Source organism: Phycodurus eques, chromosome 9 (genome assembly GCF_024500275.1).
Source record: "Phycodurus eques isolate BA_2022a chromosome 9, UOR_Pequ_1.1, whole genome shotgun sequence".
Classification (NCBI taxonomy): domain Eukaryota; kingdom Metazoa; phylum Chordata; class Actinopteri; order Syngnathiformes; family Syngnathidae; genus Phycodurus; species Phycodurus eques.
Genome location: NC_084533.1, coordinates 27,754,364 through 27,773,520, shown reverse-complemented (window position 1 = coordinate 27,773,520; position 19,157 = coordinate 27,754,364). Strand labels below are relative to the sequence as shown.

The following is a 19,157-nucleotide window of genomic DNA, read 5'->3' as shown; positions in this document are numbered from 1 at the left end:
TTGTCACAATTCAGATGTTTTCTTGCAACAAAGCCCCGCCATCACTGCACAGCTAACAGGAAGCAGCTTCAGATGCTATTTCCTGTGAGATACTCCCTTGTTACTCCATCCGTCTTTGGAGTTATTTTTTTTGTTTTTGTTTTCACCATCTGCCACGCTGGCACGTCGAGTGACGTACTCTCGCGTTCGCATCCTCCAACCGACCGCGCCGCCCCCCTCGTTCGAATGGGCGCTGGGTGTCTACCAGCACTTTAAAAGTCACCCGCACCCATTCATCCTTTCCCCACTTTTGTAGCTTCAGCACACTTTAAAGACCCCCCTCATTGCCCAACAAAGTGTCTTGAAGTAAGTGACAGAAAGCCCCTGAGATGGTGCCAACACTTTTTTCCGCCCCCCCACCAGTCCTTTATTTACTAGATGGTTTGTCATCCGTGATTAATATGGTGAATACCAAGTGGAAGCGCTGCTTGTTTATTCTCCTCGTGTCTGCACAGCAGACCTTTAATAACCCCCGCGGTGCCATTACTGGACGCCCTATCGCCCGTGAAAGCCTCTCCGAGACTGCCAGCTTCGTCTTCTCACCGCTAATGTGAGCCACGGTACACTAGTACACAGCAGTCTAATCAGTGGGACGCACGTAGAGGAGCAACAAGTAGCTCATAATCCGAAGACGTTTATGTTGCACTCACTTGAGGCGCAATTTAAAGCTGCTCTTCAGCATTCCGAATAACGGGATGAAATTACTACATGCAATGTTAAAGGGTCACGTTCGTTCACTTCACAGTGCTTTTTTAGCTTATACGGTGGATATAAAAAGTCTACACACCCCTGTTCAATTGCTAGGTTTTTGTGATTTAAAAAAAAAAAGAGCAAGATAATTTCAAAACCTTTCCACAATGAAGGTGACCTATTCCCTGTTATTTGAAGAGAGGAGAAGTAAAAACAAGCAACTGAGATGATGTGGTTGCAAAAGTGTGGACACCCTCTTATAACTGGGGTTGTGGCTGTGTTCGGATTTAACCGATCACATTTCCAACTCATGTTAAATGGGAGTCAGCACACACCTGACACCGTTTAAAGTGCCTTAACTGCAAAGAAAGTCTAGCTGTTCTAGGAGGCTTTTCGTTTATATAACAACTACCATTTACACTGATAAGAGAAACAGTTTGAGTTTATGTGCCCACAAATATTTGAAATATGAATATCTGGATAACTGTCAGCAGATGGACAAGTGCTCTAGAAAGTGGATGTATGGATGCTGCAGTTTAAACAGACGTAAGGTCAACTGCATCATTGATAACTAATGACTGGCAGATGACGCTGACATTTCAGGAAAGATGAAGCTGTCGGAGACGAGTGGGAGGATTGGTGGGGGTCTCGCAGTGAGTGTGTAAGTGGCAGACATTTTCCTCGAACTGTGTGTTTCATCTTGTCTGGCCTGACATGTTTCCATTCACGCAAGCGACACACAAAAATGCACAACTACGTGAGCGCCGCTACCTGGTCCCACATCGTCCATTGTCGCGACAGACTGATCGCCATCTCTTGTCCTTTGACCCCGACGCTGCTGACAAACATATTGGCAGCGCTGTACTCGAGTACTGCCAGTGGGTGCTGGAGGAGATGTCTCCTCAGTGCACATTTCTTCTTGTCACTTTCAGAAGTGGGAGTAAGTTACATATGCACAAGTAAGTCATAAATAAGTCTCAGTTTCAAGTCCCAAGTCACTGTGGCCAAAAACCAAACAAGTACGTCGAGCCACTAAATTTCTAGCAAGCGCACCCACCTGAAAAGGGACCTGCTCACGCTGGCTGACAAAACGTCTAATGTATGACCTCATCGATTAATTGAGTCGACTTGACTATCATCACGTTAGCGTCGGCTCCCCAAACATCGGAAGTCGTTTTCAATCTCTACTCTGCACTCCTCATCATAGCAACCTGGCGGGTTGGCAGGTTTGAAGGCACTTTGCAAAAAGAATGACTTTATTTTTGTGGCGACGTCTGCCGGTAACAGTCACAGGAAAGTTTGCTTTCATTTTCCGGGGGGTGAAAGGGTGGAGTCAATTTGAAGTTTCTTGAAATGTACAATTTAGCTCGGAATTCATTGGAGCACGATGTTTGTTAGAGTGGAGGCCGCTAATTGAGGAAGTCTGCTACAGTGCATCCACAACTGTCTGTATTTCTTGTTGTTGTTTTTAAATGTGCTCCTCTTTGATCTCATTTTGCAACTAAGTCCTTTTTGGCACGGGCTTGGACTTCAAGCATCTGAATGTAGTTTGGATTTAACCTGAATAAATCAAATGTTCCTAGAGATCCTCTGTGTGATTTCTTTTGTGGATTTGAGACTTACTTGGCAGCCTCTGGTCTTAAGGCTTTACCCTCGCTATAAAACTATGCGAGGAGCACGGTGATTAATGTCCACTGATCCCTCTCTCATTTATCTTCGTGAGATTTGAACGTTCCCTGGCTGTTAACGAACTGGAAGGCTTGTTAGCGCTGCCATAAAGATGATGGTTTTATTAACATATCGGATGGGATTAGCGTCCGGTCAGTGAGCTTGTGGTTATGTATGTGTAATAGCTTGAATGTCTGGACCTGTGCTGGGTGGCCTGACGTGAAACACGGCCGACTTGAGAGAAAGCCTGGAGTCTGTCCTCTCGGTGCCGAAATGCTCAATCGTGCACACTGAGGAGAAGATCTACAAGATCGTATTACTTCAGTGCCGCTCTACGTACAGTAATAATCTGTCTCATGAAATTCAGTGTCAGAACTGTGCCAGAAAATTAAGTCTTTACAAACATACTAATGCTTAGTTTGTATTAATACAGCACCGTTTATTATTAAGGTTTTAATTTTGCACTGTTATGCAGAAGCTCACCAAATCTGGAGTAAATGATTATTTTTATTTTTTTTTAACTGTACTGCACACAATGCACGTCTCGCGCACATTCCGGTGACTGAGGGGCGCGGCTTCGGTCCAGAGACGTGACGGGAGGAAGGAGGAGTCAAGGCAGGCCCGATTCAAAACTTGCTAGCAGCTTGGAAACCGCAAACTTCACCTTTAACACTCGAGGTTGAACGACAATGAGATTTTTTGGGGGGTCGGCTATAATGCGATGACAGTCGAAGTCGATTAATCGATGACGTCGTCGCTAGTTTTTCAACATAGTTCAGTGGTCACCGACGTATAGTTGTGCCGCAAATCGGTTTCATGTGACGACATAATTCGACGGACCGGCACAGAAACAGAAATGATTAAATATACAACTCACCAATAAGCTGAATGGAATTACTGTAATCAGTTAACCCCTAAATAACACACAGGTAAATTACCTTGGAAAACTATAAAAGAGCGATTTCATTCCCAAAATAAAAACAATTTACAATGTCAAATGCTAAAATGTGACACTGGCACCTCCGGCCCCTTGAAGCCGAATAGCTTGATTTCAAAAGCCGGTCATGGATCAGCGCCTCCGTTAGCCTTGACGGTTGCCGCCCATGAGCGTGGCCAAAGCAGAAGAAGGGGAAAAAAAAAAAAAAAAAAAGACAAACGGCAACAAGCAAAAGAAATGGCCAGGGTCCCTTCAGGAAACATTCAGTGTCGGACTGAACGTTTTCGCCATGACTTCACTTGACGCTTTGCTTATGCAGAAGGGAGAGCATTTCAAACAATGCGTGTAGTGCACATAACATGCCATTAATATCACACGGTGCAGGAATGCCCTCGCGCCAAGAGTGGCAGCTCGGGCCTATCAATTATGACACCCGAGCCGCTTGTATCAGTCCAAACATCTCGAGGGTGCGGCGGTGGAATGCGATTGAAGGCCCGAGGTAACGTAAGCCAAGGTCAGCCTGTCGCTTAAGCGTACGAATCGGCAAAATAATCGTGTGCCTTCGGGTTCGCCTACGCAAATAAACACTCGTCCTCGCCGAGCGCTCGGGTCGTTTTTTAAAAATGTCGGCCCGTGACGAGCGAGGCGCTGTTAAGAAAGCAAATAAATACGAGAGGACAGGAGGTGGGATCGAGGAAGAAAATAAGAAGAGGAAAAATATACAAAGGAGCGTATCTCTTAAATAATCATTTGTGGGCCCTAACCCCTTCAGGCAGCGCTAGCACTGCTAAGGAAGTGGGCATCCCTTTTTTTTTTTTTTTTTTTAAAAACAACAACCCCCTCCCCCAATATAATGTCCTGAATGAGTTCAGTGTTTTGTTTGAATCGATCAAAAAATGTAGAAGGAGGAGGTCAATATGTAAAATCGGTCTTTTGCTGTGAAAATGTCGGGATTTGGAGAATATGATCAATGGTTTCCAAGATGTCCTAAATAGGCTACATATTTTTAGGGGGAAAGATTTGTATCGGTCAAGAAATGTGGGAGCTGGTGTGTAATATAGCTCTTAATTTGCTCAGTTGACTGTGAAAGTGTGTGAATTGGGGAAACGGGATAATTGGTGCCACTTGTTTCTTGAATGAGATGAACAGTTTGAAGTCGGAATGGTTTGAATCGGTCGAATGTTTGTTTGTTTTTTCCTGTGGAATTGTGGGAAAACTGTCAATTTTTTTTTAAACATTCAAACCTGCTTGAAAGTCCTGAATTTTGGACCAAAGTTGGAAGAATGGTCTGATTGAGTTGAGAAATGTCGAAGGACCAAAAAGATTGAATCAAAACACGTAATTTTGGTGCAGAAGACGTCAGTGCGGAATGGCCATCATGTCATCACTGTAGCTGTTTCTCCCCCCGCCCACGCGGCCGGCCCACCCTCCTCATATCTGCAGTCCCGCTTGGCCGCTATAACCGAGAGGCTGCTGACAGCTCCGACCTCACGTTTACCCGCCGTCGTTCCCCTCACGTCCAGTCCCGCAGCAGGTGCCGGGACCCGCCGACGTCAGCCGCCCCTTTGGCGCCCCCGGGCTACCATCTTGAGAACTTGATTTCTCGGCTGCCGTTAACTTGAGGTAAAAAGCCAAAGCTTCTTTCTAAAAAAAAAAAAAAAAAAAAAAAAAAAGTAATAATATGGTGTTAGTAGTTGGAATGTTACAGAGCTCAGCATTCAATAGGAAATTTTATTTTGGCACATTTCAAGCACTGGAACTTTACCAAGGAACGTTTGGAGGCCCACAGGAGCTATTGCCCAAAGCTCTGGGGTCATTTATCGAAAGGCAAAAGAAGACCTTGTACTCTCGAAAGGTTCCTTCAAGCGGCACTTTTAATTTCAGGATTGCCACTAACGAAAAGTTCCTGGCTGTAGAAAGTCAGGAACGGGTTGGTACTCTTGGGAGGTCCAGAATTGGGGTCTGCAGCTCGAAACATACAGTAACTGAAAGTACCGAGGACTAAAAGTTCCTAGAACCTTAGGTGGCTTTAGCGAGTCAGGCTTTACCTGAAAAAGTGTATTTGCATTTCGACTGCAGGACCTTTACCCTGGAACAAGCACCTTTTGAAGGGTGGTCTCTGAATGGTCCAGGAACCTTTCAGAGGGTCTGCAACTCTGAACACAACTGATCGGAAAACTTTAGAACCAGGAACTACCAGTATAACCTAAACGTTCATGCCCCACCTGAACAAGTACAGGTGTAATTTAACCTTTATCCAGGAACAAGAAACTTTTGAAGGACGACAGTCCTTTGGAAAGGTTCAGAAACTTTTGGGAGCAGGATCTGCAGCTCTGAACACAACTGATCAGAAACCTTTAGCACCAGGAAGTAAAAGTACCAAGAACTGATAGTTCCTAGAGCTTTAGATTGTCAAAGGCCCACCCTGAAACAGCTGCAGGAACTTATACTGAAACAAGGAGCTTTTTTTGAGGTTCACGGCAGCTACTGCCCTATGGCGTGAAATTATTAGGTTGAAAAAAGACCATACTCTCAAAAGGTCCGTGACCCAGACCAGGTCCTTTGCGAGGAGGGTCTGCAGCTGTGAACATCTAATTGGAAACCTTCAGTTCCATAACTACATGGGGGACGGGCGCCTTCAGGCTAGGACCGTCCAGAACCAAACAAGAGCAAGTGGAGCAAATTATTTCAATTCTGAAGCACATTTGAAAAACAAGGATGCGATGAATTGGAACAAATGTCTTCTTTTCTACGACCTTGCCTCCCAGTGTAGAAATTCAGTAGTACGATGCGGCTGGGACCGGTCCCAGGCCGAGGTGGAGGTGATTGATGAACAGTTCCAAAGAAGAGTCAGTGTCAGCACAAAACTTTCAAGCATCGACTAGAAAACCCCGAAATTCTCAGGAAACACCTACTCGAACATCCTGAACTTTATTTGGGGTCAAGCAGCACTCATTTTAAATGGTGGCTAGTGTGTGCTGAGTCGCACTGAACATTTTGAACGTGATCGTTTGAGCGTCAAGCGCGTGAGGTGTGGCCTACAGCAGCTGATCGCGAGTCTTCTCATTTTGTATTTCAGTAAACGAAAGTGAAAGTGCGTTGCCGATTTTTTTATTTCTTATTTATTATGTTATTATATTTTTTTTAACCTTCACTTGATTGGCAGCGTTGTCCTTATTGGCTTTCTTCAACAGTGGCTTACAAATGACTTTTTGCATTTCATGCCCTTATCTTTGGTCTACACTGGACTCAATTTATGCTAATAATGCTGCTCGAGTCCCAATATGCTGCACAGTCAATAGCGACTACTTAAATACTTCAATCATTAAGAAGGTCATGCACTGGATTCAGTCATGCTTCCTTTTGCATGTGAAATTCCGAGACTCGAAAGCTCCTATTAGCATCCATTGACTTATTTGGGCTCGCGTCCCATTCCTCTTCCTGTTGCGCTGGGAGCCAAGCGTCCGTCGCCTGGAGTTCGGAGCGCTCATAATTTAAACCGGGAGTATAAGAAAAGAAAAAAAAAAAAAAATCCCATATGTCACAGTTTATGTCGGCGGTCGTAGCCAGGAGGAAGGGCTGCCTGAGAATTTGCCGCGAGCGACCCAAAAAATGTTCTCCTCCGTAGTCAGTCATTCATCTTTTTTCCCCCCCCAGACGCACCGACGACACGCGCCTGCTTCCTCTCAAAGTGACGCGACTGGCAGGTAAAAACATTTTGCCAAGTCCATGGAGGCTTTTCAAATCATACCTTATAACATGTCATCTCGATATGAATTCACATCCACGTTTACAACTGGATTCTGCATTGTATCATTTGTGTGTTAACTCTTTATCGCGCCAGGAACCATACTTGGTAACTTGCTGTTCAGTGTGTATTCACAGTGCCTCGCTTTGAGCCAGCAGAAGCGTGTAATTTCCCAGGCAATCAGCAAACAAAAAGAATGACTTTAAAGAAAAATGGGATCTGACCTACTAGGACATTATATTTGTAGATCCATCCATCCACTTTCTGTTCTCTGTGCAAGGTCACGGAAAGGTTGGAGCCCAGGAGGAGACAAATGAGGAGTATCTTGCTGTATCATTACAAAATTGGATCTATCTATCTATTAGGTCACTTGGAAAATTACGATTAATCGCATGATTAGACAGTTGATTCACGATTACTCGCAAATCTTAATTAATCTTGAATCTTTTTTTTTTTCTCATATTTTTCACGTTTTCATACTTCTGTCAACATGAGTGGACAAATGTGCTTACCTTATGCAAATGTATGACTGCAAAATTCCAATTTCTAGCCTAACAATAAGCAACATGGACACACACTATACTGTTGCTGTAAAACTAAACACGCAAGAAAAATAATTACAAATGTAGGGCTCTATTTTTGTCGACAGCGCATCCTGATTTTCATGTAAGCTCAAGGGCCGCTGCGTGGGACCGGTCTGCGCCAAGCTGGGCGTTCCGGCGCAGCGAGGGTGTGTCCTTAGGAGATACCCTGGCGGAGCAAGAATTTGGTGGCAGAAAGTCGGTGGAAACTCACGCCTGCTCAGACCACAGCTAACTGCCGGCGGAGGCGAGACTCTCGGTCTAACACGATTTTGGTGAATTTGATTGAGGACCGGCAGAGAAGAGAAATACTGAGCTCCGCAGTGACAATGCTCCACGCGGCACGGATCGCTGCGGTTACACATCGTCCTCTTCCGCGCGGGGATGCCATGCAAGACCGCGACTGTGCCACATTTAAAGGGAATGAGAGAAGCCCCTTTGATTGGCAGAACGAAGTCGGCTGTAAACAAACACCCACAGGAAACGAAATGACCAACACCCATCAAACCCGCCTCCGGCGCACCGTTGCGAGGCCCGCTGTGCCAGATTCATGCCCGTCACTATTGACGGGCTAACAAAAATTAGCATCAAAGTCATGGGAGTCCTTTCCCCTTCAATAACAAATATTCACACACAAAAGCTGTAGGAACGTATACAGACAGATCATATAGCGTATATGTCCTTCCTTCATGCAAAAAAAAAACATTCCTATTAATGCAGTTTAATCATGACTTTCTTTTTCTGGCTATTTAATTAATGCATTGTAGCTGTGTTATGTTCATGCGTGCACCACACTGCCACACACACACACGCAGCATCTTACAGCCTTTAGCTACTTGTTGTTTCATTTCCAACTAAAAGATCCCCCGTTGGCGACGTGAAAATTTCACTATAACTCTTAGGAATCCATCACCACGGCCGCACGTGGCCCTGAAACCTTCCCAAAGAGAGCGTTCAGCTGTAGGTGCAGCGTTCCGCCATGTTTGCGTCCAAGTCGAACCACACACACGCCGGACGAGCTGTCAGCTCGGGCCGATGTTTTACAGCTCACTTTGCAGACAAAACACCTCAGCGGCAAATCCCCTCAACGACATCTGCTGCCGATTTAGTTGAAGCATTCCTGCAGCCTGCTTAATATTCACAGGGGTTAGGATCGGCCTGGATGGGGATGGCGGGGTGGGGGTATCGGGGTCCAAGCGTCCAGGCGGGCTGAAAAATGAGGGGTTAGCGAGGAGTGATCTGGAGCAGAGGGCTGCTTGAACCGTGGGCTCATTTTCTGGGATAATAACGGCGCTCATGGCGGGCGCGGCCGCACAGGAAGTTTACAACACGGCCCCCGCCAAATCAAAACGCGTTTAATCATCACGCAAGCAGCCATTCTGGAGATGCGGACACTTTTCTCGGAGAGTGGGGCCCGACGCAATGGCCGATATAAACCCCTTAAGAGTTGAGAGGGTTTAAATGGGATTTTATTCAAAATGTCAAAGGTGCAACTGCTCCTACATTTACCCGTTGCCTTAAGCAGAAGTCTAATTCTTTTCATATGAAGCATAAAAGTGGCTGTAAACATGGACGCATTTTGACATCAATGGGGGAAAACACAATTTTGAAGCAGCACGTGCGCGCATTTAAGAGGGAATAACAAGCTAATGAATGGATCGTTAAGCCAGAGGCTCCTTTTTAATAGGCCCGCAAAATGCCCCGTGGATCGTTGTGCATCGCTTTATCCCAGGTGAGCACCAAAGGAAGCCGATTTGTTTATGGGCGCACTTATGAGAAATGTATTTGATAGCGCACGGTGTGTTTGTTTAACCCAGAAGGAAATGAAACCTCTCAAGACGAATATGGTTTTATTTGTTTTCTGCGGGATGCTCTTCTCTCTCTTTTCATTCCTGGGAAGATTTCTATTCCTCCTTCGCAAAGTGGCAATTCACGTAAAAACAAACGGAGTCTCCCTTTTCCGTGCTACGTCAACAAAGCCGGCCTGGACTTTACATGACGCGTCCTCGTTCCCGCACTTTGAGCGGGCGACCCGGCCCGGTGGCGACTCTCCCGACAGAGAAGCGGCGCCGCCGCCGTCGTCGCCGCCTCTCCGATGCCAGTCTTCGCGAGAGGGATCGGGAGTTGCCCGCGGTGACAGGCGCCGAGCGGGCGGAGGGATGACGATTGCCCCACCCGACACGTTCTTTTTCCTCGTTAGGCAGTTGAGAAGAGATTCTCATTTGCAATGCGCCCTCATGGCGGAGTTACATATTTACATCATACATTTCAGCATAACATAAGATAATAAAAAGTCGGGGAAAAGGTGGCACAATATGGTATGTATGGTATCGCTCACTAACTTTTTAAATTATGCTCGTGGGAATTTTGACATTCACTCATTAAAATTGCAACTTCTAATTTAGTTCGAAATTTAATTTAATTAAATTTAATGCTTTCTTTCTACATGTTTTTTTTGGACATAATGAATGAATGAAAAAGGTGTGTGAATGCGGTGCAGACATGAACAAGGCCAGTCCGGTGTCCTTTTATTGATTCCTTTTTTTTAACCTTTTAAGGACGGCGTCCTTGTCGGCAATGCACTAACGAGTCCTCGTTAGTCGTGATGGCGTGAATATTAGTCGTTCGAACTGCTCTAAGTGCTCGAGGACTCTGCATCTTTTTGCACAATTGTTTTTTTGTCAATGTCTTTTTGTCTCCAAAGTGTTCTGTAAATTGACCGTCTGTCGTACTCGAGCGGCTCCAACGACCGGAGACAAATTCCTTGTGTGTTTTGGACATACTTGGCAAATAAAGATGATTCTGATTCTGATTCAAGAGATTATGTGGGAGCCAGAATCCTGGCAGGGTTATAGTGGATCAAATACTTATTTCACTCAATAAAATTCACATTATTTTACTCCCCCCCCACACACACACACACACACACACATTTTGACCCATACTCTTTTACCACGATCTAAAAATAAGTATTTCCCCCACTGCGTCCGAGAAACAAACTCATCAAACGGAATCCCAATTCGGTGACGTCAACATCCGGCAACAGTGACGTATGCAAGCGTCTATTTGCGGGCATGCTATAGAAAGGTCAAGGTTATTAACGTCAACATTAAGGAAGCCTCTGGCTCGCTAGATAGCGCACGTTCGGAACATACCAGGAAGTGCGGGAAGGAAACCGTCTATCCAGCGGAGGTCACGTGCGGCTTTTGAACCCGTGATGACCGGAACACATGGAGCTGGCCACCAGCCGCACACAAACACACGATTCATCTCTCAACTTAAGAATGTGCCACTGAATTTCTCTGTATATCTCTGTTAAGCCCCATGTGTCAGACGTGTACATATTTGGGGATTTAACAAGTGGTCTGGTTTTACAAAGTGTACCCCCTGGAGCAGTTTTAAGACTTTTGTTGATCTAACAAGAGTCCACTTAGGTGCTCACTGGTGATCCTATTTAATGTTAGTGTCATTTTGGCATCAACATTTGGGGGTTAGCAGACCCCCGCACGGCTGCCCGGGAAAGGTCTTATCAGCCAGAGTGGCCGCAGGTTAGCTTTTAACCTCGCTGTTGTTCTGCCTCCTGATTGGCTGGCCTGGCAGAGCCTTAACGTGGGCCATCTGCCGCCGCTGTTTACTTGTTGTACGCGCAATCCTCAGCTGAATGCAAAACTTGGCCAAGGTGGATCATACTTATATATGGAGAAGGATTTTATAGATATATATAAAAAAAAAATATATATATATATATATTTATTTAACATTCATTTTTTGATTAAAAAAAAGTTTTCTCTTCTTTTTTCTAAATGTGCTTGAGATTGAAATTATTTTTATCCATATTGTTATTTATTATTTTTAAGAAATAAAATCCAAGTTGAGAAATATATGTTGGGAATAATTTCAATCGAAAAAGCTTTTAACATGAACGTTTTATGTTTAGTTTTTTATTTGATTCATACTGTACACGCCATCGTTTGAATGATGTATGCTTTGTATCGAATGCATACTCGGTTAATTACGCAAACAACCTCTTGCAAAAGCTAATTAGGAAATAGTCCACTTTGAGCTTAACCTTTTGTTCCATTGCAGACAAAATGTTAGCCATGGATAAATAAGTTTTACGTAAAGCGATCCATAGACGACGGATGAGATTATTAAGCGTTTGCCGCATGAACCCGCTTTACGTCCGTCACGCTCCGCGGCCGTCCTGACTCGTCGCTGCTGGGAGCTCGCAGGGGTCAACGGCCCCGGCGCGCGTGCCGCACAGGCACGCTCCGACACGCGCGCAAACAGTCGCCGAGGAAGAAATCAGACGTTATTGTTTGAAAAACAACCGGGTGCAGTTAATTAGCCGATAAGACGCCGCTTTGATTTACTGCGGGGACGATCGCCTGAGAGCACAGTCCCCCTCCGATTAGCATAATGTTGAATTTTTCATCAATTAGCATCCTGAAGGAGAAATGGGAAGGTGTCGATGCGCTCCGGCGGGAATGTGCAGCCAAGGACAATTCTCTGCTATTTGCATATGGCTCTTGTTTGCACTCTTGTGTACGTTTACAACGCGAACACAGACAAAACTCCCGGGAATTCTGCTGCCTGGCCTCACTGCACACATGGACTCAATTGCTTCCCAAAATGGCCACAGACTAACATTCAGTCAGTCAGCTCCTCCCACAGATGTTCAATAGGGTTTGAATCAGGTTTTGTTCTTAGCAATTCTCAAATGTTTTGAGGTGTTTGTTTTGTGTCTTTATCCAGTTTGAGGACTCGTGACCTGTAGCTAAAACCGAGCGTTTTGACACTGAGCAGCGCTTTTCCTTTTCAGAACGGATTGATAGTTTTGAGATTTCTTTAAACCCTTCACAGATTCAAGACACCCCGTGCCGGATGTAGCGAAGCGGCCCCAAAATATAACTGAGCCTCCTCCTTTGTGGCATTTATTCAGCGGTGCCCTGAGATACAACTTTGTCGTTCCGTGACCAAGTTCGTAAAGCAAAACACGTATGAGTATCTCAAATCATTGTTCCCCGGTGAAATGAAATGAAATGCCAAAAATGTTTTTTTTTTTTTTAAAGAAAAATAGTACTCTAAAATATTGTACTTCACAAAACATACATACATGCGTGTGTTTCTACCGCTTGTGTTCAAATATATTGTAATGATAGCTGTAATTGCCGCAGCGTCGATGCTAGTTCCATTATCCCTTCCATGGCATTTTGCATTGTGTGTTAGCATGAAGCCAGTGGACTTTCATACGATGTTTAGTGTGAAAGTAGACCTCAACCGGTGAAAAGCTTGAAGCCTTTTTGTTATCGTTCACTATCCGCCCAACTTCGGCCTGTTGTGAAGCGAGTCGAGTTCATTGTCACCGTCCAGCGCCCGCTCGTATCTCAGGTTTTTCCTTGAAGGTCGCAGCGAAAAATAGGCTACGGGGGCAAAAATCGTAAAGTGGGTCACTTGTAACAGTGATCACAAAATGTCACCGGTGCCTAACTTTTGAACAGGCGTTGTGGGCATACTGTATGTACGTATATATTCTGTAGCTGTGAGTTGATTGTGTATTTTCAATCCATTTTCCAATGGGCTCCAAGGCACTTACCAAGTGGTGAACACTCAGATGGTCAGCTGAGTCATTGTGGCGCTGCAAGCGCACGTACCTCTCCGCTGCGCGAGCAGATATGGAATCCGGCAGAGGCAGAGATGCTGATTCGGGCTTTTATTTTCTGCCTTTCTCTGAGCAGCTGCAGGTCTGCAAGCTTGACCTGTATGAAAGACTTCCCAAAGTGCCCGGTGGCTAATAGCGACACTTTTTGCAGCGCGTCCTCAGATGCCTTTTACACGGTGGAGTTTGGCCAGTGATTTCAAGGAAATCTGCTATTCGGTGTAAATAGAGTTTGCCTAATCTGGGCTGGCGCATTATTCATTCATGGCTGGCCGCGGCCCAAATGCTTTCCAGTTAACTTTCTCCACACGAATGTTTGATTTAGACACGCTCAAATGTTGTTTGGGCAGCCGTGAACCCGCGGTTAAAAATTCAAGCAAGACCCCCCACGTTCGATTCCCTCCCTCATAGACCGGTAGGAACAATTCAACACAAAACAGGTTAGGCAATTTTAAAAAGAAGGCGGCAGAAGTAGATTTCATCCTTTAATGCAAATGTACATGTTCAATAGAAGTCAAAAAACGTATCGGGCCCTAACCTAATTCTGACAACAGATTTGCCTTCGATAATGATAATGACATGGGAAGCTATTTATAGACGACATACTTTATTTCCCTATATACAGTAGACTGTAGCGATCCAAAAATAACGGGCCTACGTAAGATCACCGAGCTAACAGCCAACTGCTTCGTCATCATCGCAGTTGTTGTTGAAAGTCAAGTCTTGAGAGGTATTTGTGGGCCAGTTGTCACGAAAGAAGGAAAACAAAAGAGCACAGCAAGAGAGTGAATGCACATGTCCATTAACCCTTTGGTTAAAAACACGTCCGACCGAGGCCGATCAGCGATGGGGGGGAAATTGCTTCAAGTCGGTGGCGGGGCTGGTGTAGCTGTCTGTCTGAGACTGTTAATGCCTTCGTGGTTGACTGGCAAAGTGACGCCCTCTTGACAGGCGACGCGGCCTCTTAACTGTTCTTAACGAGATAATAACACTGCATGCTATTCCCCCTCCATCATAGGAAAAACTCTTTCTTTGGGGTTGGGAAGGCTGCAAAGTGGCGAAGCAAAGCTCATCCTGAGATCAACCGCGCCATGTTTTGGTTGGAGATGGGCCTCAAAAGCCTGGTTTGCACCAAGCAGAATGATTCAGTTCAGTTGGGTAAGGGCCAGATTTTTTTGGGGGGGGGGGGGGGGGGGGGGTATTTCGAAGCAGTACAATTCAAATCCGTTTGCATTTTTGCCGTTTTCAAACAGTACGGTTCAGTTCGGTGCGAGAATGTAAAGATTTTCCACCATTTCCGAGCAGTTCGGTTTGGTCAGGTATGCATTTTGGCCCTGTTCTCTTCAGTACGGTACACATTTCTAGTTCATTGTGGTACAGTACGCGTTTTCTGGCATTTTCAAGCGGTACGGCTCAGCTCCGTTAGGTAATGTATACGTTTTTGTAACTTTTCCAAGGAATTTGTTTCAGATGAGTTTGATAAAGTATGCATTTCTGAGTTTCTAGGGAGTACACTACAGTTCAGTTTGGTAAGGTGCTGTATGTATTATCAGGGTTATATCCAAACCATATCGCCACAATTCAAGCGGAATTTTTATCACGAGGAGTTAGCCGGATGGTTGCGAGGTCTCGAGACTCTCGGTTGAAATCCTCCGGGCTTTGCTTGTTTCCTTCAAATATGTAAGCAAAGCGGCTCGTGTTACCCCGACCGTGGATCTCCGCGGAGACCCGCGTAACCGTAGTCGGTGGCTAATGTTTCCGCGTTTAAGAGGAGTGGAAGTTCCCAATAAGAGGACACTTGACTTTGGGGCTCGAGGGACGTATAGAGCTTGTACACCGCGGCTGCGTCTGTCAACAGCGTGTGACGTTGTCACGATGGCAAAGTTAGGAGGCTGATTGAGTTAGCCTTCGGCCCTTCCCGAGTTAAGCCGTTTCCTCGGAGCCGCCCTTCACCATCTCCTTCCTGCGTTGTGTTTGTTGAACGAGCACTGCGGCGATCCGTCGCCGCTGGTCTCAACACAGCTGAGGTGCATCCCGCCACCGGTTTATTTGTGCGTTCGCCTCAGAAGCACGATGAATTGGCGACGGATGGTATCGATATTTCTCACGCGTATCAATTGGGTATCGACTACTCTCGTACGTTACCCATAAGGGGCTTTCGCTACCGCGGTAACAAGGGCGTAGCTAGGCTGTTGCAACTTCTTGTCCTCAACCCGGCTTGTCTGACGGGAAAACAAGCTCCCATCGAGGCAGTAAAAGGAATGAACTGTATTTTCACTCGTGGAGGCAGCACTTCATCACCAATCCGCCCATTTACACTTTGTCAACTCGTGTGCATGTGGCGCATGCAGTGGACACGCCAAACACAAATGCCCCGAGCCTCACGTGCATTTCAAAAGTCCATTTTCTCGAATGTGTCCACTTTAAAATAATTGTGCTAGCGGTACAATTCAGTAGGTGTACTTATTTTGAAAAAGGTGACCCCCCTAAATGGTCAATACACGAACATATTACACCCTTAAACAGGCTGCAACCTCTTTTCAGTCTTTCCTTTTATGTTTTGTGCAACCCGGTGTTATTTAGAAGCATTTTGATTATTACTGGTAATCAACCGGTGCCAATGTATTTATAATCTTAAGGAGTGGAACACCTGTGGGCTGGATACATTTAGATGTCACCTGATATCGCGCCCACTATGCCCATCAAAATGACATGAATAGAAACAATAAGAGAACCGTGCGTGACACCTGCTGCCCATTTTGTCCCACGTGGGTTTAATCTTCGCGAGGCTCGCAAATGTTTCCTGTGCAGGTGCGCCGCGAGCTCCGTGACGTCCGTCGTTCAGAGCTTCTTGGCGGTACCGCTGGTTAGCCAACAGCACTAAAAGTTTTTACTATGTGGCAGGAGTCGATTCCGGGCGTCTCTGCCAGATGATCCAGATGTTTCCCCTTGCATCTGTTTCAGCAACACACGCACAAGCACATGGGCGCGCACGCACGCACACACGCACGCACACACACACACACACACACACACACATCGTGTAGAAGCACTGATGTTTTTATATTTATCATAATGAACAAGCACCAATTGAGTCAAGTGGCAAACTAGATCAGAATTGCTCCATTTTTTGGAAGAGTGGCTTCTTGTTGCTAGGCAGAGTTCATAGTTCACTGCCCCTCCAGCCAATGAAAAAATGGAGCCCTACATAAAACACAGATTACAGATTAATTTTACAATTGCATTGCTGCTCTGCATTGACTATAAAATACATAATAAAAGTAATAACTGTAGAACTGATAGCGATAATAAAATGACTAACTGGCAAAATGAAATCATAATCATCATGACAATGCATATTATATTGCTGTTAATTATCCATCCATCCCTTTTCTTTGGCGGTTATCTTCACTGGGCTCGCGGGTGCGCTGGCGCCTATCTCCGCTGGGCGAGAGGCGCGGTACGCCCTGAACTTCTCAGGCGACCAATCGCGGGGCGCGTACAGACAAACAACCATTCGCACTCACGTTCGCACCTGCGGACAATTTGGAGTCTTCGATTAACCTAGCGTGCGTGTTTTAGGAATGCGGGAGGAAACCAGAGTACCCGGAGAAAACCCGCGCAGGCACGGCGTGGACGCCATCCAAACTGAGCCCGCATTTGAACCCGCAACCTCAGAGCTGTGAGGCGGACGCGCTAACCAGTCATCCGCCGTCGCCTGACACTGTTGATTATTTTAATAACAGCGAAGACGTTATATAAAAACGAACAATTCAAAAAGTATATGAATCTAAATGTAAAAAAAACCTCAATCCATCATACACAAAAGTACTGTATAGGTGCTGACTTGTTCATCGCTGTGTGTAAAGAATGTCGTAATGTGTGTTGTCAATCATCCCAAAGCAAGCGTGGAATATTATCCACACTGTAAATACGTCACTCGGTGTTTTATTTTTGTCTTGCAGCCAAGCAAACACGGAGCGCCCGAGGCCTCCCTCCCCTCTGCAGAAACGGGCGGCGAGCGACACGCGTTCCAACAGTGACAGTGAACAGGACCCGAGTCCCAATGCCAGATGGACCTTGAACTCTTTCAAGGGACGTCTGGCCTAGCAGCAATGCCCCGCCCGTCCCCTGTGCCCCCTCCTCCTGACCACAAACTGTAACCCTATCGCTAAATTGTCACGCTCCATATCCTCCCGCTGACCCCGGGCGCAATTATAGAACCGACCCAGGCCGGATGATCTAACCTCGGGCGTCTGTTGGGGGCCGCTGGGGATCGAGGGGGTCCAGCTCCTTGTCTGTCAACTCTGCGTGCACGTTAAGCAGACACTTCCCCCAGTGGTCCCGCTGGGGGTTCCGAGGAGGAAGAGGGGCTCCGATGCGAGGCCCGCTCCCCTCCGACACGTTCCCGCAAGACCAACAATGTGAAGATTCAAGGACTCTCTGACATACAAGATTCGTATTTGTATCTTTAATCAGGGATTTTCTTATATGATCTATATTTTATGAATAAGTCAATGTACAGTAAATCATATCTACAGTATATATTTATATTTGTTTTTCTTTCCAAAATAGCAGTCAGTATCAGCGAAAACCCTTCTGGCATCTGCTAGAAAACAGAAAATGTCAGGAAAAGCCTACTAGAACAGCTACATTTTGTTAGGTTAATCAGAGGCATTTTTTTTATTTATTGTTTTTTAATATCCACTGTATGCATATAATCCTTAGATTCATAGGTGTATATACATTCGATTTATAGGGGTATATACATTTATATACCTATAAACAAATGATGTTACATTCTGTATTAAGTATCGTATGAGTAAATAGTAAATCATTTTATTTATATCTTGGAAAGACGTTTCTTAGTTTTGTTTGATGATCTTAAAATATACCTATGTTTAAATTGTATTTGTGTTATGTATATTTTTGTAATCATGAATGTGACAATACAATGCAAAAATGAATAATAGACCATTTCAATTTTACTTGAATTTTACTACGAATCGAAAGATCTTTGTTTCTTTTGATTGGAGGAACTGGTCACATGATGTGCCTTTTTTTTGGAATGGAGAGGAAGTGAGTACTACTGCATTATGGGTCATATCCAAGATGGCGGCACAGATTCTCACGGTGTGGAGGAAAAGGTATATTTCCTCAATTTGTTATGATTTATGGTGTTACGTTTGTTTATTTTGACTTTTTTTTTTTTAATCCTAGCTCGGCAATTTTTATGTTTGATGCTAATTTCTTTGTATGAATGAGTCGTTTTCATTTTTGTCCGTGTTTACAATTCAAGTCACTTTATTCATTGCATGATACATCAAATAACACTGCGCTGTATACATATTTGAAATCACTCCAAATATGCTTTAAGATTTATGATTGTCGGCCCTGACCGTTTCCCAAGCGGATCGGGAAGGAGGAAGTCACTCTTAACAAACGCCCCACTACAAGATAAGATTTATCAGAAATTGAAATCAAATGCTCAGATTTGTCCCAATAATCAGGAACGAACTCCAAAAGCTATTTGCCGAGCTCAGTTAAAGGAGGAGAGAGGAATCTGCTTTTTAATTTATTTATTTATTTTATTTTTTATTGAACTTTTCTATTTGACTGTTTAGATTGGCATTCCTCGTACCCACGAGACGGCGGCATCTTCGTCATCGTCATCAGGTAGTCATCCTTTGTTTTCAACGTATCGATATGCTAACATGCTAACTAGATATGGCGAACTTATTAGCTGTTCGCCACCTGCGTGAATGTGACCACGTCGTTTTGTTTGCATTCCTTTCGGCCAAAAACGACTCAACACTGTGTTTTCTTAAAATAAGA

At 45.0% G+C, this 19,157-nt stretch overlaps 1 protein-coding gene across 2 annotated transcripts in view; it reads left to right on the top strand.

The window, feature by feature from the left end:
* Positions 1-18,422: 18,422 nt before the first annotated feature.
* The window catches only part of xpnpep2 (X-prolyl aminopeptidase (aminopeptidase P) 2, membrane-bound), an 81,150-nt gene continuing 80,415 nt past the window's right edge, over positions 18,423-19,157 (top strand). For both annotated transcript variants that reach the window (XM_061686664.1, XM_061686663.1), the window contains exons 1-2: positions 18,423-18,469; positions 18,947-18,998. The gene's annotated coding sequence lies outside the window, so the exon portion shown is untranslated. The remainder of the gene's footprint in view (positions 18,470-18,946; positions 18,999-19,157) is intronic.